The sequence below is a fragment of the Sinocyclocheilus anshuiensis genome, unplaced genomic scaffold, assembly GCF_001515605.1.
Source record: "Sinocyclocheilus anshuiensis isolate Anshui unplaced genomic scaffold, SAMN03320099.WGS_v1.1 scaffold106, whole genome shotgun sequence".
NCBI classification, from domain to species: Eukaryota; Metazoa; Chordata; class Actinopteri; order Cypriniformes; family Cyprinidae; genus Sinocyclocheilus; species Sinocyclocheilus anshuiensis.
This window is the reverse complement of record NW_015542347.1, coordinates 313,012-329,584: the sequence shown is the minus strand read 5'-3', so window position 1 is coordinate 329,584 and position 16,573 is coordinate 313,012. Positions and strand designations below refer to the sequence as shown.

The 16,573-nt window shown below is 37.3% G+C and overlaps 1 protein-coding gene across 8 annotated transcripts in view; it reads right to left on the bottom strand.

The window, feature by feature from the left end:
• The window catches only part of LOC107691417 (disks large-associated protein 1-like), a 141,686-nt gene extending 127,124 nt beyond the window's left edge, over positions 1 to 14,562 (bottom strand). For all 8 annotated transcript variants that reach the window (XR_001634537.1, XM_016489995.1, XM_016490002.1 and 5 more), the window contains exon 1: positions 14,345 to 14,562. The gene's annotated coding sequence lies outside the window, so the exon portion shown is untranslated. The remainder of the gene's footprint in view (positions 1 to 14,344) is intronic.
• Between the last annotated feature and the right edge of the window lie 2,011 nt (positions 14,563 to 16,573).

The window sequence follows — 16,573 nt, the reverse complement described above, 5'->3', positions numbered from 1 at the left end:
GGCCAGTTGATGAATTACAGTTTAAGTCACTTCCGTGTTGGCTTCATGAGAGAGAGCGGGAGGTTGCCGCTCGCTCTGAACACATGGGGACAAAATTTTGGCAGAGATGACCTTGCGTTATCCTGTGGGTGGCGCGCTAATGTTGATTGACAGGCTCGAAGTAATGTTACACGCATAAAATGCTGTAGCCTAATTGCCTTAATATAGTATTTATCACCTCAAAATGTTGATTTAGAATGTTACAACTTCAAGTTGTGGAGCAATTCCGGTGAGGAAAGAAGATCATATGTCTTATTCTCAGAATAAACAAAACAACACACAACAGAACCATATAAAGGCTATTCATGTGAGCACATTTAAACTAAAGGATTTAACGTATAGTCTACTTTGTTCATTTGATCCACTACTCCACATAGAAAAAAACAGACATGCCAACTAGTTACTGACCTGATGCAGACACATAGCTGAAGCGGATTGATATCGTCTTGGTGGAGCGAGGTTCACGTAAGGTAAAGTGAAAATAAGTGGGGCAGTCTCAAATCTGCCCCAACGGCTCTCAATTAGAGCGCGCTGCAGTTCCCCTTTTCACCACAGATTCAAAACAGTGCCACAAAGCGAGACGCGCAGAAACGTGAAGCGCAAAGGGAAAACGGTATCGCAAGCTCAAACTTGACTGAAACTCAAAATAAAAGCAGCGTTGCAAATAAATTAGTAGATATGGCCATGGAAAATATGTATTGCAAAATCATTGCTTTTGTGCGGTTTCATTTATATTTTGCAATTCTTTATTTTTGTTTGCAAAAAACACTTATTTTTTATCAATACTTTTATTTTCGTTTGCAAAACTTTATTTTCTTTTGCAAAACTTTATTTTCTTTTGCATATATATGTGGCATTTTATTGACTCCATACTCAGGCACAATCTGCCCCGCTTAGTATCATACATGCCTGCTAAAGCCATGCGCGGGATTTTAATATATAATGCTTACTTTACGACTTAAAATAGTCTAGAAAATCTGAAAAATATTTGTTGCAGAATGCTGAACATTTACAATTTATTATTGATTCAGTTTATATAGAGGTCTATGTTTTGGATGAATATTTTGGTATATTTTTGAATATTACCTGCCCATATAGACGAGCCGCGCATGGTGGAAACTGTGATGAATAAAAAACCTCACAAGAACAGCATTTATTTGAAATAGAAATCTGTTGTAATTTTATAAATGTCTTTACTTTCGCTTTTGATCAATTCAGTGCATCCCCAAAAACTTTAGAATGATAGTGTATATTAATTTAAATTCTGAATTATGGCCTTTTTATTTCTTTACACAGAACCTAAATCTAAAACTTACCTAAAAATTGAACACTGCTCTTTTGCTGCCTTGCAAGCTCTGGTATTTCCTTCAGGAAAAGCAGATCTTGTTTTGGGGATGTAACCAAGCGTGTGTCGCCAGACAGTTCTGACTTTTTCAAGACTTCGGCTTTTATTTATCTCCCTCACAAGTCGGAAATAGGCTGCCAAATTCAACAGATTTAAGTCATTTAGTGTTTGGCACCACAAGAAGTTGTGTTTACACATTCCCATGCCATGTGTTAACACTCTTCTTTGAGGGTGGAAACATTTGGTAGCCAAAAAATAAAACAAAAACTAAACCCCACTGGTGTGAGAGTTAGTTTGATGGTGTGTGAGTGTGTATGTGTGAGAGAGAGGGAGAGTGACAGAGCTACTGCCAAATTGACAGCGCTGCAGGTAATCCTCAGCAAACAGGAAGAAAATAAATGTCAGCACAATTACACACACCTACACATTTACAAAATCAACAAACACCCAATGGGGTTTTCAAACTGGCCTCCAGGACCACCAGGGGTCCACAGATAATTTCAACTGGAAAAAGTGTGAAAAAAAAAACAGTAGGAATTGTTTAAGAAAGAAAATGATAAAATTGTTAATCTCTACTTTACAACATGCTTAGTATATACACAAGTTTTTGAACAGTAAGATTTTTACTGTTTTTTTAAAAGGAGTCTCTTCTAGTCAGCAAGCCTGCATTTATTTTATCCAAAGTACAGCAAAAACAGTAAAATTTTTAAATATTTTTACTATTTAAAATAACTGTTTTCTATTTGAATAGGCTATATTTTAAAATGTTTGTCATGTTAAAATTTGTCAAAAAAGCCGGTTTTGTCCACTTTCAAGGCATCGCGAGTTCACGTTTTGAAGCCGACAAGCGCCCTTGTTGTTTTTGAACAGAAGCCGATAAGTCCATTTTAGCGAATCAGCGCGCTGTATTCAGGTCAGGTGACAAGGCTACTTTCACTTTAAGACGTGCTAGCTGAGAGGAGTTTCGTCAAAGCTGACTAAAAGTGATCGAGGATGGATAATTTCGACGAACTTGATGAACCTGTGATATCTTCTTCAGGGCGAAAAAGGAAAATAAAAGCTGAAACGTTTTCACGGAACCTTGCAAAAGCAGCGCGTTACAATGATGAGGGAAAAGCTCTGTGTATTGCGTGTAATCACATCCATACAGTTTATGATCATCACAACAACAACGTTTGTCAGGCATCTACATTGTCATCTGAGGAGATTACAAAGATTAAACAAGTGTTTTTTTTAACACTTGAAAAACATGAAATGTGAAGTTATCTGCTTTTGCTATAAAACAAACGTTTATTATGTAAAAAAAAAACATGCTTTCAATTAACTTTAATTTTGTAAATTCCTTGTATTTGTTTAAGTTATTATTACTTATTTAAAACAACCCAACTGCAGTTTGATTGATATTACTTGGAATGCGCAAAAAAAATGGAGTTATCGGTTTTTGCAAATGAACTCTTCATATATAAACACCCCATGAAGTTGAGCCAATTTTTCACAGAGAGTGAAAATGAGAATGGAAAATCATAATTTTCACAAATATTGGACCTTCATTGGTGCAAAAAACTTCATAAAGTAACCTTGAGAAACAAACATGATATTAAAAACTGAAACTGCATTTCATGGCCCCTTTAACACAGCACTGACAAAAATGCAATACTGTGATTTTTATGAAAATAAGAACAGCACAGACTTCTTTGAAGTACATTGGAGCATATACAAAATATTTTTTACAGTTTTTACAAACTGATACCATCACCGTACTGTTACCACCACAGTCATTTTTTTGTAAGGATGACTCATTATAAATCCAAAAGAGCCAGTTCATACAGGTTCTTATAGTTAATATAGCCGCTGTTCTCTATCTTTCCCTGGTAATGCTAGAGATAGTTGGTTTCATTGGGATGCTGGGACTACTCATGCTAGAACAGTCTATGTAAATGTCAGTATGCTTACAGTTTGTGTGCATCTATGTGTGTGCACGCATGCACATTTATGTGTTCTGCAGGCTGTGAAATTAAATTTGTCAGACTCTTACGACCCCAGCATGTCGGAGAGCCACAAGTATACATCTACATCAGCACTTCTCATCCACCCCTCCTTAACATTTTTATTGTACGCTATTCCATCCACATGAAATGCTTCTTAAACAAATGCAGTCTATAACCGGCACTCTCTCTTCACTTTACTCTGACTGTGGCGTGAGTAACAGAAATGTTTAACATTTATATTCATTGTCTGTGTCAGACGGATGGATAGACCTTTTAAAATATCGGTTCTAAACGCCGCTTGTCCTGCCTTCCACCGCTAGAAAATGAATGGCGGCATTAGAGCTTCATCTGTGTGGGATTGTAAATCAAACTGGTTCTGAATGCCTGTAGCCACAAAAACACAAAGCCCTACAGATGTTGAGTGATGATGAGTAATACTGTATACTACTATACTGTATAGTTACTGTACACATTCAAGTCTAAAAGGAATAGTTCATCCAAAATTCTGTTGTCAGTTAATAACCCTCGTGTCGTTCCAAACCTGTAAGATTTTCTCTTGTGGAACACAAAGAGAAGATTTAGCAGAATGTCCATGCTGCCCTTTTCTATATAACGAAAGTGGATGGGGACTATAAAATATAGGAATGCACAATGATTTTAATTCTGGCTGACAATGATAAGTCAATCATTATTTTTATATTCAATAACCAATAAATTCTTCATTATTTTGTTTAAATAAAAAAACTCTAAAAATGGAAATCAATCATTTTAAATGATAGAATTTGCCCATCACAGCATTACAAGGTACAGTATGAAACATTGATATTCATTCACTTTTGCTAAATATTCAACTACACAGTGTTAACAGTGTTATCTAATTTTTAGTTTTTTAAAAGAATAGATGACAGCATTGGTAATCGACAGTACATGTAAAAATGTACAAGGAGAAATGAGCATGAACAATTAAATATTCAATATCATCCAATATACGCTATATTTAATATAAAAAGTCATACAAAAGCAGACTAAAACAGAATGAAGTCTCTTTTAAGAGAAAAACTATAAATAGCTTTACATGTGCCCATTTATACACTATATAAATAACTCTCTTTCAGAGAAGAAAGTCACACAGGATTCTTAGTACATGACAGAGAATAAATAATAACAGATTTTTCCTTTTTGGGTAAGCTATGCATTTAAATCTGCTCTCTGCTTACTGTCTTTCTCTCTTCGTCTCTTTCTTTCTTCACTGTCCCTCTTTCACTCTATTTCTCTCTGACCAACAGGCCAAATCTATCAGTAACAAGGTATGAAGTCAATTTTGTTTCTTCTCAAGGGAATTCTGAGAAAAATAAAGGATAGAGAAAGGGATGGAGAGGTAGAGCAGGGGGAGACAGGGTCCTTATAAACATCACAGCATGAGGTAAACCTCTTTTATCAGTATCAGGTAAAAAGTATCTGTGTTTTACAGCTGAGTAACCACACTAAAACACAAGCCATGTTGCTTTTATCCATCTAGATAACCTCTGGTTACAACATATTATTAAACCCGCATGTAAAAACACAACAGGTACATGTTTTCATTATTAGCAGTTTGCCAGGTCAAGCATTTTTGTATACCCATACCATATCATATATTTTGATCTGTCCTGATCAGCTTGCAATTATTTACAGTGAATGTAAATTGTGTGTGTGCGTTTTTGTGACATATGGGGACACAAATTTGTATAATGACATGGGTATGACATAGGTATTACAAGGAGAAGGTGACTTATGAGGACATTACCCCGTCCCCATTTTTCAAAACGCTTATAAATCGGATGAGATTTTTTTTTGAGAAAGTAAAAATGCAGAAAGTTTCCTGTAAGGGTTAGGTGTAGGGTTGGTGTAGGGCAATAGAAAATACAGTTTGTACAGTATAAAAACCATTACGCCTATGGAATGTCCCCACAATTCACAAAAACAAACGTGTGTGTGTAACACACTGCAACTTCCCCTCCTCTTACAGCTTGTCTAGTGCAGATTATCCTTGCTCACGACTGCTTACACAAATCTCTGTGCTTTAGGAGTGTGTGTGTGTGTGTGTGTGTGTGTGTGTGTGTGTGTGGAAATGAGTGCTCCACAAATAATCACAACACAAAACATAGGATGTCGGGAAAGTGAGACGACACAGACCTCATCAAGCCATGTTAGGTTGTTGCTAGGTGGTACACACTGGAACACTTCAAAAAAAGACTGCCTCCATATTTTGCCTTATTGGGAATGTATTCAGAATTAAAAACAAATCTTTGATGTTCTGCACCAAATGGCACGATTTTCCAGCAAACATGCATTTAAATGAATTTACAGCTGTCTTTCTTTACATTTAATGAAAATATAAAACATGTTTTCCCTCACACAAGAAAACTGCAGGAAAAAAGCCCCACAGTCTATTGTAGCTTGCAAAAACTTACAAGATCACTTCGGTCAAGGACCTTCCTAAGGGTGTTTTAAGCTGTTTTGTAATAAAGTTTTTGCAAGTTAGAGTGTAGGGGTTTCTTCTAAAGTTTTCTTTAAGATTTTTCTAAGGCCTGCAGAAAGTCCTTGACTGAAAGCTTTTTGCAGTTAAGTTGTGGAGGGGCCAGATTCATGAAAATCTTAGGGAACAAGTTAAGAAACTCTTATTCTGAGTTCTTATTTATATTAAGCCTTAAAGTTCTGCATAATTAAGGGCGTGGCCACTTGAGTGACAGGTGGATTGCCGCTGTTGTCACCACCGTCGCGCTAGGTGGCCGTGGCTTCAGCAACATTGCTCCCGCCTCTTTGCCCATCTTCGATTATCCGGGAGTGACGCGCGGTGACACGCTGCCAAGATGGCGACGGCTGCTTCCGCCCAATTTTGAGCTTCAAAAACGTCTCAGGTTACTACGAGGCGTTCCCCATAGCGACCCCTAGAGGACGCAGTTCGAAGTTCCCATGAAAGGGAACTATTTTTGGAGCCCTACGGGTGACGTCACGGACACTACGTCCATGTTTTTATATGGTCTATGATTAAAACTCGATTCAAAATGGTGTACAATTATTTAATTATGTCATCCTGGTATCACGGACTCGCTCTCGTTTCATACAAACGCAGCCGCTGCCATTTTGCTACGATTGTTTTGTACGCTGTAATGGATTATAAGAGAACTAACAAACTGGTAAGGTTTTAAAACATTTTCGTCTTAATTCTTTTATTGCCTTAATTATTTTTGTGGTGAAATGTTGTGTAATAAGTGGTTTGACTGCACCGTTTCCCTTAAATGTCCGTCTAGTTTGAATTTGCCGCTTGCTCGCAACTGCTGTCTTCATGGAAGCTTTGCGTTCAAATATTTCAACTCAAATCAATATTTTGCGTCTAATTATTTACTTATGTGGCAAGTAGCCGTGTAATAAGTGGGATTCCGCTTCGCGTCGGGATCCTGATCACCCTGTCGGGGTTTATTCTGAGATAACAACTGGCTGGATGTACATTATCCCTTACTTAAAAAGGTCAATGCAGGAGAGCTGAACAAGAGTTATGTCAGATTTAAAATACGTTGCTTTTGAGCTGTATCCTTTGTTTCCGCCCTGCTTCACACGTAACACGCAACCTGTTGTCATGTTCCTCTCTAAGAGTTAAATGCATTAAGTGCCTGCGGTTCTACCAGGACTACAGAAGAACAAGTCAGGGAAGAGCACCTCCACTTCATAAATTTTTCAATGTTCCTTTTTCATAAATCTCACATGAACTGTACTTTCCCTACTTACAGAGAAAAATACCTCAAGAGATTCTGGGAATTAGTGGGACATCAACCCACAAAGCAACAGAGCGGCACCACTTTTTAAAGATGCAAATGAACATCAATGCACAACTTGACAATACTGTCTCTCTCTCTCTCATACACACACAAGAGTTGAGCTAAGGCAAGCAGACACTGCTGACTGTTCAGTTGGACTGAAATATCTTTTCAGCTTATCAGCATCTGTATGTCATCTTTAATATGCTGTCACTTCCTTCTTTCCTCTTATTGAATAATACTGCCTTTTTGTATGGGAGATGCCTGGTTTTCCGACACACTCATGGTCATACTTTTGTGGGTGCTTTTATGTGTGTGTGTGTGTGTGTTTGAGTGCACAATAGGCTATATTAAAGATTAATGGCTTAAATAAATGACTTGTCAACTAGAAAAATGGCCCTAACATGCAAACTCAAACAGTAGGCCTAAGTAATAATATTGATGTTCATTCAATGAAGGATTCATCAAGACTGACTCTAATTTACAGGTTTGTGAGTCTTTTTGAACGATTAAAAAGAACTGGCGTATAAGAGTGTTTTGTTATATCTTTATATCTTCCATTAACTAAAACAACCTGCTCATAAGAATGATTTGTTTGTGAATCAGACAACACTGGTCATGCAGTATGTTTTTGCATGCAGCCCACAAGGCCAACTCAATATGTGGTGTCTTGCCATTATTCTACAATACATTGTATATTTTTCCCCCATCCCATCACATTTAATTCAGACAGCAAAATCAGATTCAAAACTCAAGTAAAATGTGGTTTCTTTTGCACACTGCTGCTGAAGATGTAACACATGCATGCAAATATAAAGATTTTTATGTTTTATTAAGAATTAATGACTTTAACTTTATCCCTCAAACAAAGCTTTGTACGGTATGACTTCAAAAGAACGATTACAAAATATTTGTTGTATGTCAACATATTTAATTTGTATGGACTCCTTTTATAGCACTTAACAACTCCCTGTGCTTTGTCATTTCATGGAATAGACATGAGCGTGCGTAAACTTTTCTATTCCTATGAACTTTCTATTAACTATTCCTTTAAATCCAAAGAGATATTCTTTATAAAAGTTAAGAGTCAGCCACGCCTACCTAAAACGGCTCGTTCTAACATGCCCCGGACAGGGCATCACAATATGGTAAGGGGCGTAACATTTCCGTCACACGCTTGAGGTATTCGGGCAATCACAACACACTGGATAGCTGGCCAATCAGAGCACACCTCACTTTTTTAGAACGATGAGCTTTGTAAAAATTGACGCGTTTCAGAAAGGCAGGGCATAGAGGAGAAATAATAATGTACATTATATGGAAAATAATGTGTTTTTTGAAACTTAAACCGCATAAACACATTGCATTACACCAAATACACAAAATAATGTTCTTTTTAGCAACGTCATATGACCCCTTTAAGTAAATAATCATGCCTTTCTTTTTCTGTCTTTATCTTTCCTTCTCATTTTTAACTTGTAAACTTTACATCCTTCCCTGTCATTTTATTCTTTTCAAAGTCACTCTCTCGCTCTCTCGCTCTCTCTTGCGGTGTTTGATTGTATATGTGTTACGGTAGTGACCGATCAGGGCTGTAAGGCTGACAAGTGCCGAGTCATGCCAGAGAATTTCAAAGAAGGCTGCCTTGTAGTCACGTGTCTGTGTGTAAAATCACATTCATTAGCACCCAGTGAGTCCACTGAAGTGAACTGATGGCAGTGCATGTCTGTCTTCTCCAAGTTATTACTGTCTGTTTACATTCCCTTACACACTACGCTCTACACACACATCATAAATATAACCACTGGCTTGCTTAAAGGATGCAGTGTATGCTCAGTGATGCTGACAGTTGAAGATGAATAAAACACACACACACGCTTTTATGTTCTAGACACAATGTTCAAAAGCTCAGCAATTAACATTAGCCTTGTTCAACATAATGACAATACAGACAATTAATAGACTGCAAAAGTAAAAGATAATCATGTCATTGCCATAAACCTACCATTGCAAATATACGCTTCACTGCTCTCTGACATTTAAATGTCCCTACAAATGTACACCACATGTGTTATACTCTCCAGGCCACATCTCCGACAAAAACTATTCTATGTTTATTTAAGTTTAGCAATGTCGTTTTGTCAGTTGCTTGGTTTCTATTTCTGTTTGTTGGGTAGCTCCGCCCACAGTGAGATCTCATTGGTCCAAAATTCTGCTCCATATAGCTGCATGTTAAACATCAAATATGTTCTTGTTGTGTTATGTCACTCGCCATTTTCACTTTTATTGTACATAATATTCTTGCTAGTATGCTTTTATGTCAGGGGTGTCAAAAATTAGTCCTGGAGGATCACTGTCCTGAGTTTAGCTCCAATTTTCCATAATTTTCCCTAATCTAAAGTGTTACCCAAACCTCATTTCCGTTCGTTTCACATTGCATTGTTTTCATTGTTTTATGTAAACATAAAATTGCAGTGGATGCTTTTAAGGTGCCATGTTAAGTTAAAAGACATTAAACTTTTAAAATAAGGTTTTAGCCATTTAAAAATACTTGCCTATACAAACATTGTTTTTTTATTACCCGTATTGACCCGAATATAAGACGATTTTTTTCTTGGAAATACATCTGAAAAAACGCGGTCGTCTTATATTCAGGGTCTAGACTTTGACATGTCAATAATACACCCACAACAATAGGTGGCGCCAAATACGCATAAAAATGAAATACGTAAATGCGTGTTGTAAAGATCGCTATGGAAGTCCCTTTGTGATTTTAAAACGTAAGACAGTACCCATGGGTAATGGAAAATGTAAATTTAAATACAGAAATACAATGCCATTTTGAATATTGCGTTGCCATTTTGAATATTGCATTGCCATTTTGCATATTGCATTTTAAATTGAATTTCGCTACCTATATGCTTCCATAGATCGCGACCAAACTCCCTTTGTGATTTTAAAACGCAAGACAGTACCCAGATTTGAAGACTACAGTAAGATTTAACTTCTACTGTTAATAAGATTTTGGTAGGCTACTATTAGATGGATAGCCTAAATGTCCTAATTCAGAGGGGCTACCTGTTGTTGTTGTTTTTTTATGGTATATCAAAAAGTGTATATTTTTTAAATGTGATTGTTGGTACATTTTACCAGTTTTTACCATACTTTCAAAACAAAAATTAAAATAGGAAAAATATGCAATATGAAAATAATTGAAGACAAAATGTGTTTTACTGAGAAAAAACAAGATTTGGTTTTTAAAAAGCCTTTTTCCAAAAGGTACATCTGGAAAAAGGGGGGTCGTCTTATAATCAGGGTCGTCTTATATTCGGGCCAATACGGTATTATTTTAACATTTGGTAGTACGTTATTGTAAGGTGTTCTTGTTATACATGTTACATGTACCTACTATTACAATAACAATAAATAATGCATAATTACATGCAAGTATACCTTAGCCAAAACCTAATCCTAACCAATAACCATATAGTAAGTACACGTAGTTAATTAATATTTCTCAGTACTTAACTGCAACAAGGACACCTTAAAATAAAGTGTAACCTAATATTTTTTATAATTAAATATTTACACAGAGTTGCAAAATGTAGAAAATACTACATTTAAAAAAATACATAGAAATATTAAAAAATATTGTTGTAACATTAAATCAGGAGGTCATATGAACAAATATTTGTAATGTTACTTTTATTATTTGAAGATGAAGATCCACACTGTCCCATTTCTTCCTGCTCAGCACTTAAGCATGTTTAAACATTTCCATTGAAAAACACCTTTTAAACACTGGTTAAAAGTTTCACTAATTACATGTGTCACGTCAGTGCATTTTTTTCTTCTATCAGTTAAACAAAACAAAAACTAGGTCTCCCAAATTAAATTATTTTTTTTGGTTCTTATGGGGTTCTGGAACCCCCGACCACCCCTCAATACGAATGCTTCTGCATCACATACATACTGATTTAGTTCCTCCTCTTTCTCCTACAACATTTTCCATCACCTTTCACTTTCCTGTCTAATAAAAGTCTAAAATGGGTGATTCTAATTCCCATCACGGAGTTCTTGGCCTCAGCATTCAAAGCCTCACTTGTCCTTTATTCCACCTTTTCCAAATTCTCCTCCATCATTCTGAAATAAGAGACTGATGGCTGCTCAGATGGCCTCCCTTGGGCAGCGGAAGAGAACACTGAAGGAAAAACAGATCTGGGAAGGCTGAGAGAGGTTCCCGGCTGCCAGTGTCATCATGGCTCCGGAGCTCAGCTGCAGGGCCCTACAAGACTGAATTGTATTTCTCAGCTGTGATAAAGGGCTCTAAACTTCTGATTTGATACTGTGCTGAAAAGGATGATTAGTGCATGAATTTAGCACCCCATAGGCATGAAGTACACACTTCTGATAAAGGGCTTGACATCTGATTTGAAGTGCACACTACAGCGTAAAGGAGCTCGTATGAGATCTACGCTAAGGCAGGGGCTACGCAGAGACTGAAGTACAGTAAGGGCTATCAGTGTAGCCGCAGGCTCTGTGAAGATGAAGAACAATCACAAGGCACATGACTACACACACAGTTACGTTTATTCAATACTACACTGTAAAAAATTATTTTTCAAAGTTGCAAATAAAGATTACAGGAGTACGTTTTACTTTAAGAAATTACTATTTCAGTCACTCCAGTTTTTCATGTTTAATTAAATGTGACCATTTCTTTGTAATTATTTGTTAAATGTACTAGCAATTTCGGAGGGAAAATTGAAAGTCAATCCTACACCAACTTTTTTTTCAATGCAAGGCAGCGTCCTTGAAAGCGGTCTTTTTGACATTAACACAAAGTTCTGCAAATAAAATACAATTTATGATGTCGATAATAGATATTTTCATTTAACACTCCTGTCAAGTTTTCTAAACCATTTTGGGTGTAGTTATTATAGAAATTATTTACTACTCTCGTTTTCTGTTACACAAAGATGTTGACACACTAATTGGAAAATGTACAAAGGTAGAAAAACAATCTCTTGCAAGTTTGGTTTATTATTCAGAGAGTCTCATTACTGCCATGTGCCACAGAGACGCACCAATCAGAAAAACATTCATTATTGATGACCATGCCTGCAGGCAACCAGCTGAACTCCCAGATAGATAGATAGACCGATAGATGGATAAGAAATCGAGGTGCACAGCTCTTAAAAGATTTTAAATATGAAACATCTTTAGTTCTCAGAGAACATCTTTGGTCCATTTGAATCTCCTGCAGCATAGAGCCCAGAAGCACTGTGTGTGGCATACATAAGTGTGCACGTGTGTGTGTACACATAATAAACACACAACCCCCCACATGTACATTTATGAAAGACAAAAAGATTAATTTACTCAAGATGTGCAGATGGCCATTCATGGGGTGCATTACAAATAATAATCAAATGAAATAGCCTATTTAAGCATTTTTCGGTATGAAGTATAAGTCCTAGAGTGTTCTATAGAGCTGAACTGGCCACCTATTACCACTCATACTGAATGAGAGTGGAAATATTTGATTAATGCTCAATGTGTTTTGGCTGACAGATGAAGTGATGAGGAGAAAGATATGCAAGCAGCCTAATAATGAAGAATATGCAGCAGTGTGGTCTGAGGAGGTAGAAGAATCTCTGTCTCGTACACAAATACACACACAGCTCTATGATTTGAATAAAATGACTGTTGAGTGTAAACGGGAACCTAATGTAAGGGAACAGCCAACAGTCTCCATTAGGAAAATTACCTAGACTAAATGTCTTACTACAAAATAAAAAAATGCAAAATGGTTTGTGTGAGTCTTATGTTTAGGGTTAGGACATTAAAAAAATATTGTTGCTGGAAACAATTAAACGTTTTTGTGTCAACCTGCCACATTTTTTTCATTTACTTCATTTTTTTACTTCCATTTCTATTATAAAGTAGAATCTACTATATAAAATTTCTTAAAGAACCATCCATACTGGATACACATAGTAACAGGAAATGAAGCCAATGAAATCTTAAACATAAAAATGTAGCCTACTTAAAAATCCACACATTTCCAGAGTGTGTGGCTTGACTTGACACATACTGTGTGTGTGCGTGTGTGTGTATGCATGGATATATATATATATTTATATATATTCATGAGAGTTTTAGATTTTTGGTCACATAGTTTGGAGTTCATAGTACTGTACTTTTTACAGTTTTACAGCTCCTTTTATTAATACAAACCTAATTTGAAGAATATCTTGCCTCAAAAAGTACGCATATTGTCTCGTTAATACATTGTCTTGTTGAATACAAATGTTCTCTTAAATTATAAAGGTCATTCATACACTATAAAAAAAAAGGAATTTACAGGAAAAATTTCATACATTGTTATACATATATACATACATATTTTTTTTAATCGTAGGATATGGTAAACAGGTTTTTACTATAGGATTTTTATCTATTAATTTTCCTATAGTTACAAACATTGTTTTACAGTGAGTGTTACTCTAAGATGTGTCAATATAAAACGAACGACTTACAGAACACAAGCAGTTCTATGTACTTCACGTAAACCTGTCCGCGCGGCTGCCATGCAGTTACGCACTAGAACGCAACACTACATGACGTCATAATTGCCGATATTGAGTCCGATACAGTTAATGTTATAGAAACAGAACAATTTATTTATTATGACGCGTTTTGCCTGTGCACATGCATTTAATGCGTGCGTAATAACTTCTCCGTTTCCACGGCCCTATATCTTCAATCTCCAAAAGCGTAGACGTATAAAACACTCTGAAGTCAATCTGTGTAACACATTACACCCATAAGGTTCTCTCGTTCTATGTCTAACTCAACGGTGAGACTGAAACAGTCTCACAATCAACAGTTCACTGACGCTCCTTATGGTCACTTGAGTAGGGTCCAAATAACCCGCAGCCGTAGGATCGATTGCAGTGACATGTGGAGAATTAAACCGCTTCCCACCAGATAAAACAGTGAGAGATGAGACAATAACACATAATGACACCATCGACATATGCTTTAATTTTCGTACTGGAAATCATCCTTGCAGTAGCCTGCGTCCAAACCTGTGCGCGAGCCATGCAACGCACACACAGCTTCCAACAATTGCATGAAACTAAGCTGTCAATTATGTGCACGCTCCTTACCTCGAGAGTTTCACGGCGCAGATAAACACAGTACTTTCGGGAAAACAGCCTGTTAAAAACATTAAATCCGTAACGGTGCAGGTTGCGTGGATCTCAGCGGTGGACTCTGATGGGGTCTCGCAGTGTGAACGGAATTAAAGCCCCGGTTGCGGTGGATAGAAGGTCCCCCTACTGCCGAGTCCTCTCACTACCTTGCGCGCTTCACCGATGCTGCACACACACAGCATCAGCTGCGCTGAGAAAAGAGCTGGACAGCTATAAACTACGGAATGGACTACTGTCTCAAACTACAGCGGAGCTTCAATGGGTCCCGCACCCAGATAGTAATCACATATAGATAGATGTCACTACAGAGTTTAGTTCCATCCCTAACACACCTGCTTGTAATTTTCAGGCAACCCTGTAAAGTTTGGGTAGATTTTTCAGGTGGGTTTGATTAGGGATGGAGCTAAACTCTGCAGGACAGCGGCCCTCCAGGATCAGAGTTGCTTATCCCTCCCTGTATTGGATAGATAGATCAGTGGTTCCCAACCCTGGTCCTGGAGGCACCCCAACACTGCACATGTTGCATGTCTCCTTTCTCTGACGCACCAATTTCCAAAAGGGTCTGGCTGCAGCTGGCGCTTGCACTCAAACCTCCGTAGAAAACCATACACTTAATATGGCTTAATGTGTTAAGATAGTGCTATTAAAAGATCAAATTCGATATATAGTTTATTCATTTAATGTACTAGGCTACTACAAGGCAAGCATATGCTCATGAACACAACGAGCAAACTTATACTTTTCCTCCCATACGCCTACAGCAAAACGCTTAATGTGCCATAACGGACTAAGATGATAAAGACCAAATTCAGTATTTCTTATTGTTGATGCAAACTACACAGACCATATGAACACGCATTAAGAAATTCATTAAGTGATATTAAATGGACCAACTCTATTCTGGTCTCACCTGCTTATCTGTACATATTAATTGTGTTTTAATAATGAAGAGGAGCATATGAGGTCTTTATAATCTTAGACCGTTATGCCACATTATGCCACCTTTTGCGGTACGGGAGGAAAACACTATATACATACATTATATTAATAAACTTGAATTTGATCTTTTAATAGCAGTATCTTAATACATTAAGTCATAGCCTATTAAGTGTTTATGGTTTTCTACGGAGGTTTAAAAGCGCTTCATGAGAGACTTTGCGCATTGCGTTCATATTCTGCTGTTTTGTGGCCACGGATTTGCGGGTCTTGTTTTTTTCTTGCAGGACCCTGTAGGTTACGGTACTAAATCAGTTTTAATCATTAAATCACCACCACAGCGTCTTGTCTCCATTGGCAACACGCATGATCTGTGTCGATTGCAAGTGACGTCGCAGGTATCGGAGAGTGCAAGTGGCGATTGCAAGTGACTTCGTAATTTAGTTTATTTTTTCTTGTCTTCACCACCTGGCTACTGTTGTAAAATGTTGAGAGATTCAAACAAAAAGTAATCAATAAATAGAACAAAATAAAAAATAATAAAGACTGCAAGTGACATCGCTAGCGGAAGTGCAAGTGTCTGAGAGTGCAAGCCTGAGAATGCACGTCTGAAAGTGCAAGTGCCAGCTGCAGCCAGACCCTTCTCCCAGTTTCAGGTGTTGGAGTCTCTACTAATGAGCTGATGACCTGAATCAGGTGTGTTTGATTAAGGAGACATGCAAAATGTGCAGTGTTGGGGTGCCTCCAGGACCAGGGTTGGGAACCCCTGAGATTGATTGATTGATACATAGATAGATAGATAGATAGATAGATGGGGCTGGGTGGGTGTATAAATGGATGATACATGGATAGATAATAGGCCTATACTATAGTTTACCCCAAAGTTTGATACATTGAGTAATATGGATCTCTCTGATTCATGATCCTGATCTTGGGGATCCACTTCATGTTTTGTATGTCTCCTTAATTCAACACACCTGATTCAAATAATCAGCTCCTTAGCAGAGAGCTCCATGACCTGAACTGGAGGCCAATTTCAAGTCTTGGAGTCAGATAACGAATCAATGTAAAAGGATGTTAAAAAGGTACTGGAAAATTGTTGGGAGTATGAGTATGGAAGTTTTGGTAGGATAGTAAATAAGGAAGCACAGGAAATGAGTCTGAAATAACTCCTTCTGCTGTAATTCTATACCCCCATCATTATACTAATGCCAGGGGTAGGCAAGTTCGGTCCTAGAGAGCCGCTGT